Source organism: Rhinolophus sinicus, linkage group LG12, assembly GCF_036562045.2.
Source record: "Rhinolophus sinicus isolate RSC01 linkage group LG12, ASM3656204v1, whole genome shotgun sequence".
Lineage (NCBI taxonomy): Eukaryota > Metazoa > Chordata > Mammalia > Chiroptera > Rhinolophidae > Rhinolophus > Rhinolophus sinicus.
The window spans coordinates 68,017,326-68,035,532 of NC_133761.1; the positions used below are offsets into that span (position 1 = coordinate 68,017,326).

An 18,207-nucleotide genomic window follows, 5' to 3' on the forward strand; every position below is an offset into this window, starting at 1 on the left:
CAGCTTCAAGGAATCTCTTTTCAGCAAATAATCAGATACATGTGCAAAGATGTATCTGCAAGGAGACTCATGGTGTCTTGATAATAACCAAGATGTCCAAGGAGAGGGGATTTGTTAAATAAATCATCTCACACGCACCATGAGTACTGTGGAATCACTAGGAAATGATACGCGAGTATTTAATGAGGTGGAATGTTGTTGGTGACATGCTGTTAGGTGAAGAAGGCTGGCTGTAGAGCAGCATGTTTGTGTGTCTCAGTTTGGGTTTTCAAATGTAGAGATGACCAAAGGTGTCCATATGCACTGGAAACAGCCTGGGAAGAAATACATCGGCTTGATAGCAAAGGTTACCTTTGGATGGTGGGGTGACACAAGATTTTTGTTTGTTTGTTGCCATGCCTGTCTGTATTGCCTGAATTTTCTGTTACAATAAGCCTGTATTGCTCTTAAAACAAACAAAAACAACAAAAGGCTTTTTCTATTTTGAAAAATAAACATTAGTAATTCAAAGCAAGTGAAGCAAACGACACGTCTGCTGTTCGGGATACGTCAGCTGCGGCGTGACTCATGTCCATATAATCTGGAATACTACGCACCCACTAAAAATGACTCACGGAAGCACAGTCGGTGTGCCAGGCACTAGTGACACAAAGGAAGCGGGACCAGGATTCTCCCCTCGTGAGGTCATCTGGGTGAGCAGACACTGACCACGCTTGGGGGTCAACAATGCGATGAAAGTATTGACAAAGCGATTCTGAAACCAAAGAGCAGTGTGCGGCCCCTGGGACCCGTGTGGGGGGTTCTGGGAAAATGAGTGGGGACTCACAGGGCACAGAGATGGGGTCATCCAGGCAGAAAGAACGTCGTGTGAGCGTGTGAAAAGGTAAAGATGCCTGAAAAGGCCCCGTTTGCACAGAGTGGTAAGAAACCAGCTGGGTTGGAACACAGCGTTCCAGACGCGGTGTTAGAAACTGGGCTGAGAGGCTCACAGGCCATGAATGCTTCGTTTGGTAGCCCCTGGGGGTTAAGGTGTCGGTGACGGGGTGACAGAGTTCTAAGTGTTCTGGAAGCATCCTGCTGAGGCCACTGCACAGGGAAGTGAACGGGATGCTAGCCACCGGCCAGAAGGCGGCATGGTTCCCTGGAAGGACAGCCCTAGCCACCATCTGGCTGCACCTGGGTGGGAGGCCGAGGGTGAGGCCACCGAGCTGAGGACCATGGAGGATAATAATAAAAAGTGACGTTGTGTGAACGTCACTGGTGCCGCAGAAGAAAACGGACAGACAGCCCTGGGGGTGTGATGCTGCTGAGGCCTGCTTAGGGAGCGGGTGGCGGGGAGAAGCTGAGAGCACAGAGGAGACACGGCAATCTCAAGGGTCTTAGAGAGACTGTGAGACGAGCCGGTGGTCCCGGAGAGCCATCTGTGAGGCGTCCAGAGAAGTGAGCACGGTTAGAAGCTGGAGGAGGGGACTTTGTCATTTAGAGATGGAGCTTTGGTAACAGAAAACATGCCTCATGAGTAAATGAATGTAGCCACCTCATATTTCATGAAGAAATCAGTGGCCATTAAATATCACCTTTGACCCCTACCTGGCGACCTCTGGCAAGGCTGAGGACCTTGAGCTCCAGTTGAGAGGTAAAAGGGTGGCATCTTGCCTGGATGTGAATCAGCTCATCGCGGGCCTTGCTCTCTGAGAACTGACAGGGATGAGGGTGCAAGGAATTGGTTTGGAAGGGCAGAGGTAGGGGAGGGTGTGGGGTGCCAGGCTGGGGACAGGAACGAGGGAAGACGGTTGGGGCACAGACAGGGTGGCCTGTGCTCATAGCACTGGGGTCCTGTCAGGCTTTGCTGTGGGATCCGGGGGCAGGTGCTTCTGTCTCCATAAAACATGGCTGAAACGCAGTGCTAGGTGCATGACAAGCCACCCCAGTTGCTCAGAGGGGTCCCCCTTGCTCCCCATGCTCAGCGCCCACCCTAAGCAGCTCCTCCTAATGACTCAGGTCCTTGGGACATGGGGCAGCCAGTAGCTGGCTCCCACTGGTTTCATTGATGAATCTGGGTCAGCAACAGTTCAAAGTCCCTACCCAGCCAGACAGGTGGGAGAACATGGCCCCAGGAGGCTTGGCATGGGCCCAGGGCACTTTGTGGGGGTGGACCCATCAGTCGGCTGCCCATCGGGCACTTACAGAGGGGACGCCAGCCCCCTGCCAAGGACTCTAGGAGTGCAAAGTCTCCCAGGAGAGCTGAGTGACGCCCGCTGGTCCCCTTCCACTCGACCTTTCCATCTGCCTCGCTGCTGCTCCCGGAGCTCCCAGCGGGATTCCTGCAGCCCCCCACCCAGTGCTGGGCTCGTCCTGAGAAGCCGTGCTGAGTGACAGACAGACGGCTGCTCTTCTAGCCGCTCGGTTCCCAGTCTCCAGTCACCTCGTGCCACGGCCTCATCGGCAGACCCCCTCCACTACGATTTGCTCTCACGTTTTCCTTTTAAATACGCTCCCCTTTACATGACCAGTGAAGTAAGCCAGACAGAAAGGGGCAGATTCTGACGCTGCCACCCACAGAGGTCCCTGGAGTAATGGAGAGTAGAGGGTGAGGCCGGGGTGCAGGAGGCCTGGTGGCTGGTGTTTAATGGGTCGGACTTCGGTTTGGGAAGATGAGAGGGGCGTGGTCACAGGACAGCATGAACGTGCTGAGTGCCACCCAAGTGTGTGCTTCAAAGCGGTGAGAACAGTAACTTTTATTCTATGTACATTGTATCACAATTAAAAAATGTTAAACTAATGGCTAACATTTAACTAATAAGGTGCTAGTGATATATACGGTACATAATAAGGTAGTAATATCTATCTCCATAGCCTAGCAGGCAGAGCGGTCCGGGCTGAGCCTCGGCGCTGTGTGACATCCTCTGCTGTCACTAGAGTCCACACGGAGCCCCTCAGAGGCCCTGACAAGAGACCGGCTGTCCTCCCGTCCGTGCCCCTGAAGCTGGCCCCTGGGGCCTGTGTGGCCTCTTTGCTGGGCCCCGAGCTGTTTCTGGAGGTTCACTGTGAAGCTCCCACGCTGTCCTCAGGTGTTGACTCAATACTCTCCTCTCAGGTAGGAGGCCATCCTGAGACGCCCCGCTCCCCTGTCAGCTCCCATCACCACCTAACGCACGGCACACTGATTGATGTATGTACATTAATGCCCTTCGTCCCTTGGGCAGGCAGGGGTCTTGGGTCACTGGGGACTCGGACACCGGAGGAGTGCCTGGCGGGTGCATCATCGGTAAATACCCGCAGAATGCCGCGTGAGGTCCTGCACTCGTCGCCTCCTGAAGGCCCTGGCCCTGAGAGGCGGGCAGCCGTGCTCCTGCTCCCCGGCTCCCAGCTGCTCGTGGCTGATGCCCTTCACATGTCCTCAGCCTTCCAGCCTCCACATCCTCTCGCGTCCCCCAAACGGAAAACGAAACCTAACCTGCCTCCTCAACTCTGAGCGGCCGTGTGGCGTGCTCTGGCCAATGGCTGACTAGCGGTGTCTGGGCCTCAGCGAGCTGGCAGGGCCTCACGTAGAGTGGAGACCACAGCGGCCTGGGCAGCCCCGCGAGAATCATGGGGGGTAAATGGGCAGCTCGCGGCCCTGTGTGCCACACCTGTGGGGGCAGGTGCCGGCGCCCGGTGCCAGCCCCTGGGGTGTGAGGTAAGCAGTCTGGGGTTGAGTGAGGTGCCAACAAGAGCCGCTGCCTTTGTCCTCCACCTGCCCCTTGTCCTCTGTTTACATCCTTCTTTCCCGTAAGGGAGTTGGGCGCTGGTCCCTGCTGGCTCCCAGCCAGAAGCACCTGTAGGACAGGTCGGGCAGAGCCTTGGGGGTGGGGCGCAGGTGACTGGGGCCTGGGGATCTAGTTCAGCTCCTTCCATGGCAGCACTGGTGCCAGGCACTCACCCTCTCGAGAGTGCAAGATGCCTCCAGGGGCTCACTGCCCAGGGAGGCCAGGGAGTGACGTCCAAGTCCCCAGGGGCAGGAGGCCAAGACTTTCCTTCCTCAGCGGGCATTTCCTAGAAGGAGACCGAGGTGTAGGCAGAGAGAAGAAAGCTGGCAGTAGGATCCACGCTTGAGCCACTGGCCCCCTTGACCAGTTAGTTACCACCCACAGCACGGTGGCTGGACTCGTCCTGCCTTATAGCCAGGGGGCTCTGTCCCTCCCTGAGCTTTGAGAGGGGCGGAGGTGTCAAGGGAGGCCCATTGGGTGGAAAGTCAGGAGGCAGAGGCTCTCACCCTAAAGAAGAGCCACTTGTGTCCAGCCGCAGGGTCTGCAGCCCCCAGGTGTGTTCCAGGCAGATCCAGGTCGGCCCAGGGCCTTGGCTGGGTGTGACCCAGTGGGAGACCTTTCTTCCTCCAGTGGGATTAACCACCAAGTTCACGTGACACGTGTTCTCCGCCCGGCCTCTTCTGTGCTCTGACTGCCTGCCACGCACACCTGGTGGGCGCCCCGGCAGCTCCCCCGAGCCCCACGTGAGCCCCTGTCTCCTTCCAGTGTCCACACACAGCAGGAGCAGGGCTCCACGCATTCGCAGGGAGGGCTGTCAGGATGGAGGGGGTGTGGAAAGAGCCGGCGACACCCCTTACATCAGAGTTCCCGTGATTCTTTGGGGTGTTAGGATGGCCTGGAGGGTCTCAAACCTGACCCCCGGTGTCCTCATCACCACAGTCCTGTCCAGACCCTAGCACAGCATGAGCCCAGATTCCCGAGGGCGTGTTTTCTTCTCAAGATAGTTTGAGGGTGACTGTGTGTCTGTGTGTCTGTCTGTGTGTGTGTCTGTGTGCACAGAGAAATTTGATGGACACTCACCAATAGGTTATCACTTGTTATCTCTAGGGGTGTAATTTCAGATGATTTTTCATTACTTCTTTTTACCTTTTTTGGCACCATTTGAATTGTATAATAACCATGTACTGCTTTTAAAAAAATAACAGCTGTACTTAGGTTTAATTCACTTGCCATAACATTCGCCCTTTAAAGTGTGCAGGCCAGTGCTTTTCGGTGTATTCACAGAGCTGTGCAACCACCCCCACTATGTCATTCCAGAACCTTCCTGTCACCCCAAAAGAAGCCCACACCCATTAGCAGTCCATCCCCATTCCTCCCCGACAGCCCCGTGGATCTGCCTGTTCTGGGCGCTTCACACAACAGAACTGGACAGCCCGTGGCCTTTTGTGACTGGCTTCATGTTCTCAGGGTTCCCCGTGTAGCAGCATGCCTCACTCCTTTTTGTTATTTCAACACGTGATGTTTCAACCGTGTGTCACCGTCTCCAATACGTCCCAGAAACCTGGGAGGCATGGAGTTCAGTGTAAGTGTGGGACAATATGTAAACGGTTTGCATTGCTTCTTTCTCAGAAACGTTTCCACTGAGCAGCTCTCGTTTGAAGATACAATGTGACCGTGACAGAGAAGGTATGTGCCCTGGGGACCTTGGGGCAGGTAACAGCCGAGTCAAGAAGGACCCTGAGTCGTTCCGCGTGAAGGTACGTGCTCTGATGATGGGGTGACGGGCCACATGCTGGAGGCACAATCCGAAAGGCTCTCTTTTGTGCAGGGTGTTGGAGGGAGGCCTCTCCCAGCACGTGATATGTGAGCGAGGACCCGTCTAGGGAACACGTGACCTCTGGGAACAGGAAGCAGGAGCTGGGCCTGGAGACGGACAAGGGGGTACTTTGGAGGGACAGAACTGCTGCGTGCTGAAGCCAGCAGTGCCCGGGGACCCAGGTGAGACAGAGGAGGCACAGGAGCTGCCAGCAAATATGTGAAGAGCAGGCTGTCATCTGAGGGCTCGGTGGGACCCCACTTGACAGTGGCTCTCAGCGCTCACTGGGGCCGTGTGGAGGGCGTGGGGCGCAGGGTGGGAGGTGGTGAGGGAGGGGCTGTGTGTGGTGTATTTTGCTGGTGGATTATGTGAGAATGAGAGGGCATGATGGTGTCGGGGGCTCGCTCAGAGGCTGGTAAGGCAGCAGTAGGTGCAGGCCCCGAAGACCAATGGCCGCTGGGATTGCCGCCATTTCTGAAACCCTTTTCCCAGGCCTGGGGGGTAGGTGAGGGAAGGGCTGGGCTGGACGGAGGCTGTCTTAGGTGCACAGAGCAAGTACCGACAAGCCCAGAGTGGCCTGAGGAGGCACCACGCAGTGGACCCTGGCGAAGGGAAGGGCACCTGCCCTAGCTCCTGGTACCTATGCCAACCAGGCCACCGCATGCTCTAACTGCTCTGAGACCTCAGACCTGGCCTGCTGTGTTCATCCTGCACCCGCTTCCTGGGGGATGGGAGGCCCTCCCACCCAGACCCGTCCTGGTAACCTTGGACACAGCGGTGTAACCTGAGCTGGTCCGCTGGTGTGTGGGCGGCTGTGGTGTGTGGGCCTGGGGCCAGAGGACAGGGCAGAACGTCTGCTCCGGTGGCTGGTGGCTGGCCGAGCTGGGTGACAGCACTCTGCTAATAGGCTCGAGTCAAGAACCCTGCAAAGCCCTCAGCTGGGTGGTCATCGTGGCTGCCGCAGCACCCAGGGCAGCTGTACCTGTGGAGGACCGGCTGGCCACGCTGGGCCTGGCCTGCTCAGGGTCGTCCTAGGAGACAAACTCCCCAGGAGGGCAGATTGGCGAGATTAGAGTGGGTGGCCTGGGGGCCCCACTGGAAACATATCCTGGGGAAATGAAGGCAGGTGTGGAGCTAGTAAAACTGCCCTTTCTGGTTTCGTTCCCCACGGCCCTTTATCTGGAGGGCCAGGCCCTGCTGACCCCACAAGGGGCTTTGGGAGGGCCGGGCAGGAAGCTGCAGGAGACCAAGGCGGGTGCATCCCTGAGTGTCTGGTCAGTGGCGTGGGGCCTGGGCAGGCCCGAGTGGGAGCCCCTGATGAATCTGGCCACCACTGGGCGACAGGTTTGCATGACTCGACGAACACCTGTGGGGCACTGAAGCATTCATAGGACCAGGCAGAGTCAGGCAGCTTCTGTCCTTGTGGCCTAGACTCCGGTGACACGAGGCGTGGGCTCAGATTCCTGCACAGCAGCCCTCCGCCCTTCGCTTCCTCTCCTTTCTCCCTTGTCCCTCCTTCTATCCTGCCATCCAGCCATCAGAGCCCTCGCCACGCCACTTCTCATTGTGGGCTGAAGTGCCAGCCTCAGCCACCCGCAGTACTCAGGGACTGTGCTCTGAGCACTGTTGGGCACTCAGCACTCAGCACTGTGACTGGCACCGAGTAGCTGCTCAGTCAGTCTGTTGGATGAATGAATAAATGCATGGCTGGCTGTCATCCAGCACAGGCTGCGACAGGCGCCGTGGAGAGGGCTGGGTCTCTGGTGCTCACTGCGAAGCCTCAGCGTCTCCGGCACAGTGTTTGCTCTGTAACAATCATTTGAAACGTGAACAAGCCAGCGCAGAGTGAATGAATGACCAGAGCTCTGGGGGCTTTGAGTCAGGAAACAATGGGTTCTTCCGGGGCGAGGGACACAGAACAGAGGGCTGGCTGGCCCCCGAGAAGGCTCCCATGGCAGGTGGCCCAACGGATGCGGTGCAGACTTATTGGTGGTCAGAGCCCCTTGAAGAGCATCTAGGGATGTGGGGGCCCCCGGCGGCGGTGTCCCTGTCACAGTGGCTTGTGGAACTGAGGTCACCAGGACAAAAGCTTCAAATGCTTGAAGTGAGGAAGCACCAAATCTGCCACAGCCAAGAGGAGCCTAGGAGCTGAGACGACTCCACGCCATGCGGCCCCTGGCTGGGGTCCTGGGACAGAAGGGGACACTGGGGAAAGACCGACTTAATAATCCTGTCATTGCTGGATGACTGTGACCCGTGTGCCATGCGGGTGTCAGACGCTGGTAAAGACACTGCATGTGGGGTGCATGGTGGCGGGGCCCAGGTGGCCCCCACGTCCCCGGTGCCACGTTGATCATTGTGACTTGAAGTTGTCTGAGAAGCAGCAGGTGCAGGAAGGACTCGTTGGCCCACTGTTGTCCCCTTGGATGCAGGACGAAAACCTCCTGTGAAAGAAAGCCGCCCGCCTTGCCGGGGGTGGCGGGGGAGACTCAGCCTTGTCACCAGAGTTAAAGAATTCAGGGCCCAAAATCCTAATCAAACAGACCTTGTCATTTTTTACTAATTTACTACCCAAAATTGGGGCACCCACACCCAGTAAATACGGGGGGTGGTCTGGAGTTCTGGCCACAGTCCCACAGGGGACGACCACGAGGTGACACTCACGCCAAACTCCCCGCCAGCCCCTGAGGCCTTCATGCCGCTAGCCTGGCCCTGTCACCACCCTGCATCTATGGGAACCATCTGCGACCCCGCCTGGGACTCAGCATGCTCTCAGGAGACCCGCCCTATGTCACATCCATTCATGGCTGCCAACAGCCGTCAGAAGCTCTGCTGAGCGGACCCCATGGGGCACATGTGCCCCATGCCAGAGGTCACCTCAGCCCCCTCCGGGGGCTTTGCCTCAAGACGAGGGGCATGGAGGTTCCCAGGAGCCCCTGGGTGTGAAGCCTGGAGCTCAGCAGACACCCTGGGTTGGGGTCTTAGCTGGTAGTTGAAGGGGTATGCATGGCAGGGCCCCCAGGGGATGGGCTGGGACAGGGATGTGAGGGCCCAGAAGGAAGAAGGGATGCCTGCGCGGGACGGTCTGCTCCAGCTGGGCTGGGGCACACGGCCTCCCGGGTCAGGTGGGCTGGCTTCCAGGGGAAGGCAGGGTCCCAGGTCTCGGCAAGGCCCACGTGGAGCCCCCACACGGCACACCGAACCTGCCATTAGTTCCTGTGCCATCACCGTCTGGGTGACTCGACCTCGCTGGCGTATGCCTTCATCCAGTCACCTGTAAACGGTGCCATCCACCTGTAAAACAGGTCATTCCACCTCTGAGGATCAAATGAGGTCAAGCTCGGGCCCTCACACCACGCCCACCCGGAAGAGCCAGTGCCAGCGTCACCATCACCACACGGAACCTGGGCCGTCCTGGTCTCTGCCCGTGGCTCCCCTGTGACTGCTCACAGCGGTCCCCCAGCTTGGACAGTAAATGATACAGTCGCCCACCTGGGCCAGAGGAGCCTGGCTGGCCTGCAACCCCAGTGCACACGCGCCCCAGCAGCCTCGAGGCCCCTCGACACTGTCACCACTCTGGCCAGCCAGCCTTCCGTTTGCCCTTCTTACTCCTCAGTTTTATAAACCCAAAAACATTGTCTTCGCTTTGGATGTCCTTGTTGTCTGCCGCGCCCGGGCATCTTGCCTTCCGAGGACAGGGCCTCTGAGGTGTGAAACAGCAGGTCAGCCCTGGCTCGATGGACGCCAGTCTCAGCTGACTGTGCCCTCCCTCCCCCTGGTGGGTCTGTGCCGTCCTTGCCCACAGTTCCCAGGTGGAGGTGGAAGCTAAGGGCGCCCTAGCCGTCACTAAATGGTGCAGCTGGGCTTTGGGGCTGGACTTGCCTGAGGTCCCTGGAGGAAGCACTGGCTGCAGAGCGTGTGGTGGGGGGCAGGGCAGGGAGCGGTGAGAGGGGAAGGTTCAGACAGGCGTCAGGCACGGCAAGCACTGAGTGAGTGCTTCTGCTCTGCCAGGTGGGGGGCACCAACCCAAAAGAGACCCAGTGCCAGCCCTCAAGGAGCGCGGCCTGGGTGGAGATGTCCAATGACCATGTCACTGCAGAACCTGGAAGCCAAACTCCTCACAGTGGGAGGTAACGGACGGCACCATTAGCTCACCATGTATAAAACAAACATATTGATTAGGAGACGGCCCTGTGCCAGGCCCAGTGCCAGCTCTTGACCGCTGCCAGGAGGTAGAGGGGCACCCGAGGCAGAGGGGACAGCCTGCCCCGTGGAGTGGAGACCTGGGCTTGGAGCACCAGGCCGGGCCCCTGGCCCAGAAACGGGTTTGCATCTCACCCTGTGGCTGGAGGCTGGCCCAGCCTTTGCGGTACGATGACCCTTTTTTCACAAACACTTGAAAACTTCTGAGGACCCTCATCTGCTGGGAGTTTGGCGTTCATGGTCTTCGTACTGAGGAAATGCGTGTGCACTTGTGGGCTCTCTCCAGGTGCCCGTGTCCTCCCTGCACGTCTGTGTCTGTCCCCTTGGAGGGCCCTTCCCCACCCCCAACAGCCAGAGGGTCTTCCAGCCTGCACATCTGCTGCTGTCGGCCCTTCCTTAAGCCTTTGACAACTTTCCTGTGTTGCTAGGGTCAAGTCCAAGCTCTGTGACCCAGCTCAGCGGCCATGTGTGATCTGAGTCCACGGCTCCCGCCTCACCTGAGCCTGGCACCTCGTCCCCGTGCTCCAGTCACACAGGCCTGTACTTACTGTGGGTGACGGCTCACTGTCCCTAATTCTGCCTCTGCCTCTGCTTCTCTTCCCCACTGGTGTCTGCTTTAAGGTGTGATGGTACCAGGAAGTAGGGGGTCTAGCCAACTTTGACAGATGTCCCCGGAAGTTTCTAGGACCCCAAGTTTATACACATCCCTACAGTGAATGCAGGGGAGACAGTGGGGAGGGCAGTTGGCACGAGTCCCTCTGGGCCTGCGATGCTGTGCCCCTGCCCTGTCCCCAAGGTGCCGGGCATCTGGCCCCCTGCTCCTGTCTCAGGGCTTTGGGCCAAGTGTCACCTGGTGCGAGGTGGGTGAGGCCGTGTCAGCACCGGCCTCCTGGACTCGCCTTGAGCTCCGTGGGGAGTCTGGGTGCTGGGGGTGGTGAGGAGGCTGAACCCCAGGCCTGGCCATGCTGCAGATGCCTCATCTCCCCCTTGGGCATTGGCTGCAAAGTCCTGAGGGTGACGTGCTCCTGGGCAGGGGAGAGTGACTTCCCAGGGCAGGGTGGGAAGTCACTCTCCTTCTCCCTGGCAAGCTTCTCTCCCTCCCTGAAGGGTGTCACAGCCGAGAATATTCTCAGAGGAGGCCTGACGAGGGGCCAAGGGGGTTTAGCACCTGTCCCTTAAGAGCTTAGTGAGCCCGTGGACCCCTGGGCTAAATTAAGTTGTTTAGCTCTGCCCCTCCCCGAGGTGGCTCGATAGAGGTTCAGCCTGTCCCTGTCTCTCTTCCCTGTGATGAGGGGCTGTGGGAGGCTGGGAGACTGGGCCGTGGGGAGTGAAGGGAGGGCAGACACAGTCGCCTTCCCCACGCGAGGCTGCAGACCTGGCACTGGGCTCCTAGCAGCCTGGAAAGCTGTTATTCTAGAACCTGATAAGTACCTGGGCTGGGCCAAGATAAGAGGCAGCTGTTTGAAGTCCAGGGAGATACAGCTCTAGAGAAAGCTGATAAGAGCGGTGGGATGCACTGGGCAAGCCCACCAGTCTCACTGCTGTCAGGAACTCTGCCCCCAAGTCAGGTTTCCAGCACAGCAAGGAGCCTGTGTCACGGTCCCCTGAAAGGCAGCCTGTGTCCCTCCCGAGCTCCCTCGGGGCCTTGACTCTGGTCCTGTAGCTTGGCTCTCGGCAGCTGGCATTGCAGTTTAGCCTTGTTCCTCTGCTTTCATCCCAAACGCATTCACTCACGGACTGACTCCTCGACCCTGCTTCCTCCCTCTGTCTGCACGGCCCAGGCCACACCATGGCCCAGGCTGGGGCTCAGTTCTTACATGGTGTGCTGCTGGCCACCTGGTCGGCTGTCCCTGGCCACCCTGTGGGTCCCTCGTGTATCTCATCTGGGAGTCGCCAATGCCCGACCCGTGGCCAGCCAGGGGCAGAGGTGTGGAGCTCCTGCCCACGCCGGCCTGGCTGCGGGCCCCTCCGTCCCATTCCAGTTCTCCCGCGTGTTGTTCGGGCGTGTTTCTGATGGAATCCCAGGGCGCAGGCTGCGTGTTTGTTCACATCCCCATGTTAGCCCTTATCTAGTCCATCTCTGATTGATTGTAAGCTTCCTCAGGGGAGGAACTGGGTCTCCCAGGCATTTTAATGAATGTTCACCTTGGAGAAGGTCATGAGCCTCAGTGGGTGGCTGCCAGCAGGGAGACAAGTCACACAGAGGACAGAGAGGGGTCCGTCCGCCTTTGTGGCCAGGGGTTGGGACGTTGTACCCACTAAATCTGCAGAGCTCGCCCCTCTCTGAGCCTCAGTTTCCCTGTCTGTGAGATGATGTGGACGGACCTAGGTGGGCGGTCTTTGCGTTATTTTGAAATACTGACAGAATCTACAATCTCCCTGGAATCACAAAAGCACGGTTGTGATTGGGCGAGTGCGGTCACAAGCCCTGGGCTTGTCCCTCAGGCTCCTTCCAGTTCTGATCATGTGGTTTCTGTGCTCTGATTGTAACACGGGCCCAGGAGGCACCAACCTTGAGGGAGGACTGATTTCCAGCCCCACATGACCTAGGACTTGTTTTTGTTGGGTTTCTAAAAAAGGCGTGTGAGATCCACTCATGGAGGCTGTGTGTCCTGGGCCTGCAGCCCCGGATGCGTGGGGGGGTGGAGAAGGGAAGGCCCCTGGAGGCCAGCCCCCCATTGTTCCCACGTGGGAGGTGGGGGGAAGTGGGGAGGGCCACAGGTGAGGTGCAGCACAGAGAGGCAGTGGGAGGAGGCAGGGGGCTGGAGCTGGTGACAGGCAGAGGCTGTGGGCAGACCTCCCCCTGTGGCAGAGCAAATGGGGAGAAGAGGCCCCTGGGACCTGAGGGGCTGCCCCCCCACCTTGACTGAGGATCTGGGTGGGGGGCTGGCCCTGGGCCAAGCCAGGCACCACCCTCTCTCACCTGGTGCGTCTCTGCACGTTCACACCCAGTGCCGCGCTGGCAGGCCTGTAAACTGAGCCCTGGGTGCCAGGAGAGGAGACCCACCCTGTCCTCCTTGGCCCCCCAGCTCCCTTCCCCTCCAAAGCTCCCACGGCCCAGCAGGGAAGAAAGGGTGTTCTCAGTGGGCTCTGGGCAAGTAGGATTAGGGCCGATGACAGCTGTCAGCAGCTGGAGGACAGCTCTGTACCCCCAGCACCCACTGCTGTGCCCTTTGATCCTGCCTCTCAGAGCCTCATTACCAGACGCAGCCCATGTTTCCATAAAGGGGAGAACAATTGTTTCCAACCCAGACAAAGGGCTCTTTGTGCAGCCTGGGGACCGCCTGGCAGGGAGCCTCTGCGCCAGGAAGGGCAGCCCTGCCCCTGGTGTGGGTAGGGGCAAGGCAGTGCTGGGAGAGGCAGCTGGCGGCTCCCCCAAGCCTGCCCCTGGTGGGCAAAGGGCACTAGTGACATCCCGCTGCCCGCCCAAGGGGCACGCTGGGCCCAGAGGGTGCAAGTGCGCCCCTTTCTGACTCACTCCAAATGCAAGCAGTCTTTACCCGTATGAGGCTGTATGGGGGTTCAGGGGCCCCCCTCTGTTTAGGGGAAGGGCTGGCTCCTTGTTGTCAGGTCCCACACCTGAGTGAAAGAGTACCAGGGTAAGGAGTGAGGGATTTGGGGTGCAGAGTATCTGGGGGTTGGGAGGCTTGGAGAACACTGGAAGTAGGAAAGACGGGGGCACCAATGCAGCCGTCTGTCCAGTGAGGGGTGGCCTGCCGCCATCACCTGCTCTCGTGGCTGCCTGGGCCTGGATGCAGAACACCCTCAGATTTTGCAAAACAAATCAGTTCCCAGGAGACAGCGGAGCTTTGCTCCCCTTCCAGAGCAAGGGAGGGCAGCCCGGATTGGTGGAGCTTCTGCCCGACCCAGTGCCCGCCCCCCCTCGCCCACCTCCTCTCTCCCCACCATCTTCTGTCTCCATGTGACTGCCCAGGTGGGTCCTGACTCTGGAGTGCCCTCCAGGTCGGGGCAGCTCTAGGGCAGGGAGCTGGGCTCAGCCGGAGGAATCCAGGAGACGCACATCCAGGGGCTGGGGCTGAGCCTTGCGGAGACCAGAATGGCTCATTTTGGGGGGCAATACCAGCAGAAAGTGCTAGATGCACCCTCCCACCCCCGCAACATTACTAGCATAACCTCCCTATAACACAGGCTTACTTCAATGGTCACCTCGGTGGGGACTGGCCACCTTGACACTGGCGTGACGGCCTTTTGAGGGGGGAAAGCACCTCAGGTCAGAATGTGCTGGCAGTTGGAGGTCTGGGCTACAGCAGTCCCCTCACTGCAAGGGGTCCTGACAAAACAACAGTCAGGATCAGAGGAAGTGGCAGAAGTTTCCAGGAGCCCACAGTGAAGAGTTGGAGGGTCGTGTCAGGTCAAGGCTTTTATGTGTGAGACTAAAGTCACACGTAGAGGGGCAGGGAGTTTCTGTTAGAGGATACAATCTCCAGGGCTTGTCTGGGGCGTGGGGGTAGGGCGGGGAGGCTGGCAGGTCTGTGGTCCTGAAAATCAGTGACCAGACTGCACGATGGACACAGAGGAGGGAGAGAGAAACTCCAGGTGACCCAGGAGAGGCCAAAGCCTGGGCCTGCAGGTGTCAGACCAGTGCCTGCTCATGGAGCCGGCTGTGTTGACTTTGGCAGCCCCACCCAAGCCTCCTCCCTCCCCAGAAGGGCCTGAAACTGGTGGCAGGCTGCTGCCCTGGCAGAGGGAGCTAGGGGCCGTGCGGGGGAGGGCCTGCTTGAGTCAGGGAGGGGGCACCAGGCCGGCCCTTGTTCAGCAGGGCCAGTCTCCGAGGTGCCCGCGAGGCCCCTCCCGTCCAGAGTTGCCACCTCTCCCCTCAGTCACTCCCCTGCCTCCTGCTGGTTACTGGGCCTCATTCTTTATGGGGCTCTGCACTGGGTCTGTCATCCTCCATTACTAAGTGATTTCAAAGACTGTGGACAAGCCCCATCCAATCCCCTTACCTCTTTGGTCCTTGACTCAACTCCGGAGACATCCCCTCCACGACAGGGCAGCTGCCTGTTTCCATGAGCAGATCTGCCTGGGAACCCTCTTGCCCTCACATCTTGAACTGCCCACACTCCCCTTCCCCCCACAGCTTCTTCGAGGCTTCCTTCCTTCCTTCCTTCCTTCCTTCCTTCCTTCCTTCCTTCCTTCCTTCCTTCCTTCCTTCCTTTCTCTCTTTCTTTCTTTCTTTCTCTCTCTCTTTCTCTTTCTTTCTTTCTTTCTTATCTTTTTTTTTTAAATACATTTTATTGGGGGACAGTGTGTTTCTCCAGGGCCCATCAGCTCCAAGTCGTTGTCCTTCAATCTCGTTGTAGAAGACGCAGCTCAGCTCCAAGTCCAGTTGCCGTTTTTAATCTTTAGTTGCAGGGGGTGCAGCCCACCATCCCATGTGGGAATTGAATGAACCGGCAACTTTGTTGTTGAGAGCTCGCGCTCTAACCAACTGAGCCATCTGACCAACGGCCGCCCCAGAGGCTTTATTTCTGACACATAATTTTGAAACTTCCGGTCCCCTGGTGCCCCATCTGTCCCTCTGTCTATCAGCCACTTGCTGCTTTGTCCCCTCCATACCCAGTTTATGCCTCTGAGCCTGTCATTCCAGCACTTTGCCCGTTGGTTACCACTTTGCTAACGTCATTGGGGTTCTTAGCTGTGGACAGTGGGATTCACTGTATTTTAAGCAAAAGGGTTTTTTTTTTTTGATGGATAAAGAAAGCTCTCAGATGTTGGGGGGTGGGCAACAAGAGTCTAGGCTCAGCGTCCAGGAAAGAACCCCAGACATATGCCAAGTGACGCCTCCTCTGTCCTGCGGGGAAGCCATGTCCCACAGGGGCCGACCCTGCGCCCGGCCGCCCCAGCCAGGGTGGCCTGTCCAGAGCGTCCTCCGCATGCTGGGGAAGGGGCAGTGCCCTGCGTCTGGGCCGTAAAGGCTCTGTCGCTCCACTTTTACGAGCACGCCTTATTTTGTAGTCAGAACCGAGGTTCACCATCTGGACCACTGCCAGCGTCCTCTCGGACCAACATGACTCCCGTGGCGTAGGCCATCGGCACCTCGCACCTGGCTGCCATACTGGCCCACTCGCGGGCTTTCGGCCTTATGCCTGCTCCTGCTCCCCAGCCCCTGTGATCTGTTCTCCGTTCTGCCACAGACTCATCTTCCTGAAGTACAAGTCAACACTCGTACCCACAGTCCTCTGTGGCTTTTCGTTGCCCTCAGGATAAAGCCTTGAGAGGCCCCTCACGCCTGACTGTATATCACTTGGGTCCTCTTCCTCCCACCCACCATCTCGGCTCCTCTGTGGGCTTGCCCAACCACTCCTCATGTGTCTAGGCTTTTGCGATTATATTTCCTCTACTGTGAAAACTCATTTCTCTGTCTTTGCCTGATTAACTCTTACCCTATGTCTAGGTGGCACCTCTTCCAGAAAGCATTCCCTGATCACATTCTGCCCTCCCGGATTAAATGCACATAAAAATAAAAACATTAACATCAAGTAAATGTCAATATTTTTATGCCTTTTCTCCTGTTCATCTGTTTTTTTGTTAGTTTAATTCACCCACCCCAGTCACTGAACCTAAGAGGGTAGAGAAAAAGTGTTTCCTCCTCTACACTGTCATGAGTAGCAGCAGACGCCGCCACCACCTCCTGCCCAGTGAAGCAGCAAGTCCCGCTGAGAAGAGCCCCCAAGATTTAAATCCTTTATCGGAAAGACCTCCAAGCATCAACGAGGGTTACCCTACATAAACAGTAAGCACGTGTCTGAGCTTTATTTAATCCACTACTCAGTGCAAAGCTGGGTCAGGGAGGGTGCAGGAAACCATACCGTAAGTTGGTGGGAAAAGAATGTTGGGATAACTGCCGTCGGGCACAGACGTGCTCGTGTGCCATCAAACAGTCAGCCTGCAGCCGTGGCTCTGTCTTCCCTTCCAGATAAAAAGTATTTGCAGCTCATCACCTTCCCACACGTTAATGCCTGAACTTACGGAGCCCACGGGGCCTACTCAGCGGTGACAGCAAGTTGAACAGCGCGCTCTCTCTCCAGTGGCCAGTGGGCCTGGCTGCCAGTCAACGCTCTCAGACGAACCTGAAGGACCAGGGGTCACTTTTGGCCTTATTTCCAAAATTGGGGTAATTTTTTTAAGCAGGCCTGCCAAAATACTCAAGGTTTACAAACATCTTCGAGGTGCACGTCTCTCCCCGCCTACACTGGCCTCCTCCCCTCGGCCTGGCTGACCCTCAGCCCGAGGTCAGAGGCTCGGCACCTGGTTTGGGCACCTCCGGCTCCAGCAGTGCTCCTGGCTCCCCTCCATCCCAGCATCCTCTCTGGCTGCCAGCACAGCTTCCCTTGGCCTCCAGGTGAGTGTGGCTTCCGCTGTGGAACGTTCCACCTCTGACCCCAGAGCGCAGCCCAGCGCTTGGCTCCCCACAGGCTTCTGAATGTTTGCTGAACAAATTGCATGAGGTGCTGGGTCCCTCCAGGCTCAATGAGTCTCTCGCAGGGACTGGTTGCTAAGGTTACCCAGTCACTCTCTGAGCTGAGAGCTTTGGACACAGAGGCAGCTCTCCACCTGCTCCAGGCTCCTAAGCAAGTGTGTGTGTGTGTGTGTGTGTGTGTGTGTGTGTGTGTGTGTGTGTGTGTCTGTGGTCCAGGGACCCTGGCTGGTGTCAGGGTGACAGCTGCCTATATTGGAGGGGGGTCTGGGGACGGGCTGGGAGCTCAGTGTCTCCAGGGGACTCTCGCAGATCTGGGAACACAGAGCTTCACTGTCTGATGATTTCCTCCTGGCCTATAGCGCCTACTACACACATCTGTGTATCCTCACTGCCTTTATTCTTTGCTTCCTTCGCTAAATAAGTCCCGGAGGCCCCTAAGTGTCCAGGGAGAGGACTTTGCTTGTGGGGGTACTTCCGGACCTCTCTTCTCACCTGGGCCTTCCCACGCCCCTTACAACGCAGGCCCAGGCTGGGGCTCAGCTTTCCACCCACATCCCACAGCGCAGCTGGGAAAATGAATGAGGGGCTGGGAAGACTGGCCTTCCTGTGCGGGGTTCTCAGGCCCAGGGTGACCATGAAATTCATCCTTCAAACCCAGACTCTCTGGTGGGTGAAAGGGGCTCTAATGACTGGACGACAGCGTAACCTCCACTGTTCTGGGCAGCCCGGGACGTGTCGTGGTCCAGGTCCTTTCAGGGGCAGAGCCCAGAGCAGCGGGTCAGCCAGGGAGCCCGTTGTTAAACTCACATCACAAAGGTTTCCAGCAGGAGGCCGCTGGCTGAGCGAGCTTACAGTGAGTGGGGGAGATGACAGCGTGTCACGGGCGGGAGCAGGATGCTAGGACAGCACTGAGAGAACACAGGGAGCAGGAAGCAGATGGTCTCTGGGAGCAGTAGGGGCGCCTCCCTGCTCTGAGATGCTGTTGGTCAGGTTGGCTC

The 18,207-nt window shown here is 58.0% G+C and overlaps 1 long non-coding RNA gene across 1 annotated transcript; it reads left to right on the top strand.

Moving 5' to 3' along the window:
* The first annotated feature begins 2,857 nt into the window (after positions 1-2,857).
* LOC141567948 (uncharacterized) lies at positions 2,858-17,549 on the top strand. The gene is made up of 5 exons (XR_012490991.1): positions 2,858-3,097; positions 5,379-5,506; positions 5,578-5,747; positions 16,322-16,522; positions 16,706-17,549. It is a non-coding gene; the product is annotated as an uncharacterized LOC141567948 (long non-coding RNA).
* The last annotated feature ends 658 nt before the right edge of the window (positions 17,550-18,207 follow it).